The sequence below is a fragment of the Nothobranchius furzeri genome, chromosome 3, assembly GCF_043380555.1.
Source record: "Nothobranchius furzeri strain GRZ-AD chromosome 3, NfurGRZ-RIMD1, whole genome shotgun sequence".
In the NCBI taxonomy this organism is placed as follows: domain Eukaryota; kingdom Metazoa; phylum Chordata; class Actinopteri; order Cyprinodontiformes; family Nothobranchiidae; genus Nothobranchius; species Nothobranchius furzeri.
Window position 1 is genome coordinate 74,406,581 of NC_091743.1, and position 7,733 is coordinate 74,414,313.

Here is a 7,733-nt window from a genome sequence, read left to right on the forward strand (position 1 = left end):
CTTTACACGACGCCTCATTTCTGAGCTCCACTTCAGGCAAAAACAGAGGCGGGGTTATGAGAAACGATAAACTCATCTTCTGTGTGTCCTCTATGGGCTGTAATTAATCCACAGCCATGAGCTGACGAGACGTTCCTGTGGTCCTTTTGTTTGGATTAATGTTCATTAAGACTTTTAACTCCAGGAATTTTCCACGCTGACCTTTAACCCATCCTCACAGGGAGTTTCAGTTCATGGGATCATTTGCTTTCAGACATGGGGTCAAGATTTCTTTCAGCTAAACTCACCTGATTCTATTCTTGATCTGTCAAACGTAATTTTTAAGTTACTTTTGCCCATCGCAGAGAGCTTCCTGGACAAGCTTTGTTCATATTTACCTCCAATGGGATTGATGAGCTAACGGCTAGTCCAAACAGCATGCATCATACTCTCGTCAAACAGTAATAATTGTTTTGTAAAATAAAACTGCTCAAGTTTGCAGTATTACAGCATTATTTATATGAAAAACTTTCACCATCAGCAAGAAAACGTAGCATCCAGAGGTCAAGTCCAGTAGCAGATTCAAAAGTAGTAGAAATTAAAAAAATTAAAGCTAGGAGTCCTTTTTTTACCCCCGGTATTGGTTAGTCAGTGAAAGTGTTTAATACATCTGCATCATTCATGTTGACAGCTGAGTGTTTGTGTTTAAAAGAGGACACGCTGACTTTACAGCTCGTAGACACAAAAGCTTGATGGAAGCCACGCTGTGTGTTGGGACATGTTGTAGGATGCCAACACCTAAAGACAAGTAGCGGTTTAAATATAGCTGAATCATGTCAGATTTTTAAACACTCGGCTCAGCAGAATGGATGTGTGTGTGCGGATGTGTTTACTGCATACTGAAACGAGGCGGCTCTGGTCCCCCCCTCTCCTCGTCACGCTGCCACTGTTTATCTCCCGCTATCTCGGCCCATCCAGTCTGGTTGTGATCGCGCTCACACGTGTGTTTACTTCTTGTACTTGTACTTATTTTGTGGATTTTCTCACCCTGACCGCCCCCCTCTTCAGCTCTCTCCATCCTGTTTCTTTCTTCTGTTTTTCCCTCGTCCTCTCCTTGTGAATCACAGAGCAGAAACAGAACCGGGTGTCAACTTGATGAACGAGGTCACACAGGCCCAGCAGACCGTGTTTATGCTGAGTCACCATAAGGGCTCCCTCCCCGCCCCCCCACCCCCCTCACTTTCACGTGTACATACCAAGTAGACAGGTCAAGTCTCACCCCTTGCACGCTTCTCACCATGCCGTGTAACTCTGACGTCCACAATAGACGGTCCCTTGTCACATAGCAGCTTAACTTCAATGTAAATAAAGATGAACTTGTTTTTATGATCACAAACGCATCAAGAAGGAAATGTTTTGATTATTTGGATCATGATCATTTCAGTAACTGTCAGCTATTCTCTAAATCATATCTTATCATTGTCAATTATATTAATCTGTCCTACAATACATAAAGATAAAAATTAAGTAAAGTTTAGTTGTATTTGTATCACAGACATTGCAAAGATAATCAATAAAAAATATGATTATTAGACCAAAAATAAAAAATAAATAATTCGAAGCAAAACCGTTCAAATGAATAAAGATCATTTAAAAATGAAAAAAACAAACCATGATGATATTTTTAATTTACGCCTGAACAGAATAAGATGTTTTAAGCTTCTGTCTAATTAACAAAAACAAACATTTAAATCTCCAACAGCTCCACAAACCTAAAACTCTTTAAAAACAAAATATTTAAGTATTGCTGTACCTCTTCTCCCTCACAGATCCTAAAAGCTATAGAGCTTTGTTTAATGTAACCTGGCATTCACTTGACTTTATGCAAATTGTCACACGCTCATATTAAATTTCCCTGAACCTTAAAGCCAGGCTTGTCACACCTGACTGGTCTTATTTGTGGAGCCTCCCATGTCTGAGAGTCCAGCCCAACACAGGCCAGCCTGGGGGAGTGTTGGTGCTGTGGCCTCTGATAAGCTTTGGACTATATTTATCCTGCCCCTCTTTAGAAATGACTCTAGAAACCCATCACATGCTGTCCTGTGTTGCTTTTACTCAACACCAAAACCGTTTTCAGATAACACAGATAACAAGGTGTCTGGACGGAGCCAGGTTCACGACTGAATCACGGACAGCGGGTACAAAAGACCTTGGAGTTTAAGCAGATTTTTTTTAAGTGTGACTTTGTGGAAAAATGACGAATAATTTATATCCTACCTGTAGCAGATAGCTCATTAGAAGTGCTCAAGCATGCTGCAGTCGTATTAGGACATTTTTGAGACCTTAAACTAAATGCTTTGTGACCCGTAGTGGGGACCCGACCCCGACATTGGAAACCACATAAAGAAGTTTGGCCGTAAATTATCAAAATGATATTGTTACGTATTTGGACAACACAAGAAAGTGTGAATTATTTAATCTCACTAAAGCCTCATTCACACTGAATGTGGAACAGATGTGGTCCGGACTCTGTACGGCTTCAGCATTGTTCAAAGATCATTGAGTCCATCCAGAGCATTCATACCGGCTGTGGCGCGGATCGGTATCGGATCTGAAGGTGGAGCTCTGGAAAGTTTCCGCATGTGGACTGCCATGAAAATAATGAATTTACATGAGTCAGACAGGAAGTGAAACGCGGAACAGCAAAGTGCATCCGTTGTGTTTGAAAATACAACTTGTGTTACATTTTTTTCTGCCTTTTCTGTCAGTCCACAGTGGGTAATGGTTCTCACTGTTTTTGCAGGCATATCTTTACACCCATTATGTTAAATTTTTAATCGTCTGGTGCTCTTGTGAGAGCAGATATCTGGAGACGTTCAGCACACAAACTGCAGTCAGTGTGAACGACAGTCCTTACGGAAGCTGTATGAAAACTGGACCATATCCAATCCACATTTGGTGTGAACGAGACTTCATAGATCAAAATATAAAGATTTAATAACTTAGTCTGAAAATATTTGACTTTAAGATCAAATTTCCTCTAATTGTGTTGATTTTTAATCTGTATATCAAATACATGTCCTGATTTTAACAGGTTTAAACAGAGATTATTGTTAGTTTAAAAGTCTTCTAGAATTTAAAACCATATTTATCTTGTTCTTGAGTAGGCAGCTTGGGATGTCTAACCTAGCATATCAAAAACTCTATGCCATCTCCGACCCCCTTTCCTAGGCCCATAACATTTCTGAGAAAAGCTGGTTTAACATGTCATAAGTTAAGACACGCCTTGGCGATACATAAACATTGGTCATGGTAATCCATGTGTGGATAAGCGGACATAGACAATGAGTAGACGGATGGCCGTGGTAATGCTAACTGCAGGAAAATGCTAGGTCAAGCTAACACTGGCCCAAACTACTGCTAACATGGTGGACGAGGAAAACAACAAAGAAGAATGTCGGAGCACCAGTAACACTCAAGGATGTTCTGGGAATATCTAGACAATGATAAAACAGCTTGAAACAGTTTTTTCAGTCCTCTTAACAACGTTCTAATATAGCTATAAATATGTTGTGGAGTTTAAAAAAACTCTGACTCAGAAGCTCTGGTGTTGTGCACAGTTAACTCTGGTTGTAGCTAGGAAGCTACCTCCGTTAGCTTAGCTCCCACCTCCGCGCTAGCTTTGGGCTAGCTTGTAGCTACATTAGCTTCAGTTCAACGGGTGTTGTCATTTGATCCCAGGCTTACAGCCCCACCCTCAGCTCCACCTCTTTTCCCTTTTTTGGAATTGTCTGGGCTTGACAGAACCTGTGACACGGTCAAAATGGTGATGGTGGGAACCTCCCATTTTGGCACAAAAACTTATATTTGGAGCCTATGGACACGAATTGTCCAATATGGTTTGGACCTAGAAAACGGTGACAGATGTTATGTGGTCTCTTGTTTTCTGTCATTGCGCATTCCGGTATCAGGGGTACATGACCATGTGATTGGCTTAATGAACTGACCTGAATTGGAATGTTTCTTATGTGAAGTGCCTTGAGATGACTCTTGTCGTGATTTGGCGCTATATAAATAAAATTGAATTGAGTTGAAATGAATTGAATGTGATGTCAGTTGGAATTTAAGGAAAATGTTTTTCACCCTTTGAGGACCTTTTTGACAGCTGACATCGGTCTACTGCCATCACTGTGGTTCACATGTATTGGTTGCCACTGATGTGTTTTCACTTGCAAAGGACTAAAATTATATGTGTATAAATATTTGCAAATGGCCCAGAGAGTTATGTTGATAAGTTTGCATAAAATATAAAATTTTCACAACTTTTCCATAGAAATTCACTTTAAAAGATCTGAGTGGTCCCACAGAGAAAGCCAGTGGTTGGAAGATGACTTGATTTGAGGGCAAATACTGATGTAGCTGTTGCATTTGTGTCAGACCAAAAGCTCTGAAACTAATGAGATTAACTCTGATGAAGGGGCGATAGAGCAACACTAGCTGAGAGGCTGCAAACTATTTCTTTACACGAAGAAGCGAGTTTAGTGCTTTCTTGAAGTAAAGCAGCTTCTAATTAGACTTCCCACAATCCTTGGATGCAGTTGAAAAGAAACAAGGAAGCAAAGATCAGATAACTGAAAAATTGGTTCAGAAGAATCGAGCTGGTTTAACAAGTAGGACTAGACACATACCAGAGCCTCTTCCATGTAGACATTCGTCATTTGCATTTGTGGAATTACAGTTTTGGCAGAGTGAGGGATGTAGAGTTCCTTTAGAAGACAACAAAAGCAGAGGGTTTCACTTTACCACTGTGGTAAATACTGTGAGCAGGTAGTTAAACCGTCAGAAACTCAGCTTATTGTCAATACACACATTCATGAGGACATGAAGGTACACATCCTGTAGATGTTGTAACACAAAACAAAGTGTACAGGCCTCCATCCAGACTGTTTTCTGTCGGGCAAGTTTCTTTCCCCGAAGAAAGTTCACCTGACAAATAATCAGGGGCGGATTTAGGACTGAAGAAGATCCGGGGCTTAACACACACGCGCGCGCACACACGCGCACGCGCACGCGCACACACACGCATGCGCGCACACACGTGACACGCACTAGTCAACATCATATATATTTGTCTTGTACCACATAATGTTTAATCTGAAGCTACATATTCAGCATATTCAGGGCAGAGTATTGTTCCTGTTAGTGTTTAGTGTGAGATGATAGTGAATATTCCCTTTCTTTCTCCAACAACTTTACCTGATAGTAAGCTAACTTTAGGCAAACCAGCAGCACAACAAATATTTTCAAATAAGACTCACAAACCTGAGTCAACACCAGTCTCATCAGAGCTGGGGTTCTGTCGTTGTACTTTTGGTCTAAAAAAACGTCCTTATATCCATCTTCACTCATGCGTTTCAGACAGAGACTGCAGAAGCCAGCTGCTGAAGGGCTTCTCTTCAGTCTCAGGTAAACTGTATACTGACTAAGTAACCTAGTGGTAGAGTGTCTGCCGGAGATCGGGAGATCAGGGGTTCGACTCCTGGTCGGGTCATACCAAAGATTTTGAGAAAAATGGGACCCAATGCCTCCCTGCTTGACACTCAGCATTGGATTGGGGTTGGATTGGGGGGTTAAACCACCAAATAGTTCCCGAGCGCGGCGTGTCTGCAACTCAGGGGATGGGTCAAAATCGGAGAATAAATTTCACCACACACCTGTGTGTGTGACGACTAAATGGGACTTTACAAACTACTGCCAGCTGCGTCCTCTCTGTGTGACTTTGGTACTGCATGTTACTTCCGCGATTTAGATCCGGGGCTTATCATGAAAGATCCGGGGCTTCAGCCCAAGTAGCCGGGCCTAACGCCGCCCCTGCAAATAATTAACAACATTTTAATTCATTATGCAACCAAGAGCCAGACAAAGGATCAGTGGTAGTCAAGTTTTATTTTATTGGCTCTGATGGACAATGAGAAGTGGGAGGAGCTGCTGAAAATAGCTAAAGCAGAGCCGTGGGGTATGTGTGATAAAGCCTGAAATGTTTGTGGTTCTCTGTGTGAGTTTTAAGGGCTGTGGCAGACAGAATCTGACAGCAGGCCTGTAACCCATCAGCCACTGCTCACCAGCTCCATGGGCCACCTCCACCTCTCACAGCACCACCACAGAGGGTGGCGATAACAAGAAAAGCCAGAGGACATCGGCTTAAACGGGTTTCAGGGTCGACATGATTATGTATTGATGGGACTATAAAAGACAAACAACTGGAAACTGAGCTGATGTCTATATAGAATTGCTTCAGTTTTGGTATCACACCATAAGCACGTGTCATATGTCTCTCCATAGTGGTACAATTGGTATCACTGTTGCCTTGCAGTGAAATGTGGCAGTTTCATATCCCAGCTGAGACCTTTCTTCATGGTTTTAGCATGTTCCCCTCATGCATGTGTGGATATTTCTCAGGGTTCTCTGGTTTCCTTCCACGGACCAAAAGCATGAGTTTAGTTAACTGGCAATCCAAACTTGTCCCAATGTTTGAGTGTGTTTGACCTGTCCAGGGTGTTCCCTGTCTGGTGACTGCTGGAGATCATTCCCAGCTCCCTGTGACCCCACTGAGGAAAAGCTGTTAAGATCTAGTGAGTTGGAGAACGTTTTGAGCCATTGGCAGCGATCGAAAGGTTACTGAATCTTCATGTGAAACTTGATCACCAAGAAGAGATTCCATCCCCAGGTGTTTCAGCACCTTCTACAGATGTTCAACTGGGTTTTGATGAGGGTTCCTAGGCCACTTCAGAAAACACCAATGGTTTGTTCTTAACCCTTTGATGCATAATGGTCACTACAGTGGACAGGTACTCAAAATTGTTATTTATTTGTTTTTGCTAGTAAGCACAGCTGTTGAAGACTTTATTGCATTTGAGCCTCTCCATTTGGACTTCAGTAAGCCAAGCCAACATATTTCATGCTCAGAATGCACACTGTCCACTGAGGTGGACATGTAATAAATTATTTGTAAATTATAAAATTTTACAAAAAATGTTTGTTGAAATTTGTTTCATTCACACCTAAAGACGAATGAAAAAAATTGTTTAAAAAATCGTGGTTGAAGATTTCATAATTCATGCATCAGAGGGTTAATACTTCTTTTTAGATGTATTTGGGGCTGTTGTCCTGTTGGACCCTGGCCAGCACATTTCAGTCCTGGGTCTCTTCTCATTGGACTCTGCACAGATTCAACACACCTTCTGGAAGATGCAACAAAGCAGTACCAGAGTAGAACCAACCCTCCTCCATGTTTCTCTGTAGGAACAATTGTTTTTGTCATTGGATGCTTGATGTTTGTGTCTATGAACAAAGAAGTGATGTGACTCACTAAAAGCTTTAGTTTTGTCTCCTCTGTCCTATTCTTTATTTTTTCTATTATAATGTTTGTATTTGGTTGATTTTACAAATATTATTTTAGAAAGCAATGCCAAAAATTTAATTAATTAATATTGGTAGATTTTTATTTATTATCAAATTGGTCAAGTTTAAGTTATTTCAGTGACCATTGTGGGTTTTTCCTTTCTTTAAATCACAGATAAAAATTGTATTAATGTCTATGAGGTGTTTTATTATGAAAAATTATTTTACAGCATGACTGATCTTAGAGGTTTTTCAGTCTGGGTTTATGTCTCTCCATAGTACAGAATCAGCATTGTTGAAAGTTTTAGACAACATCATACTGGCCAACGATTCTGGAGCAGTGATTTTAATAC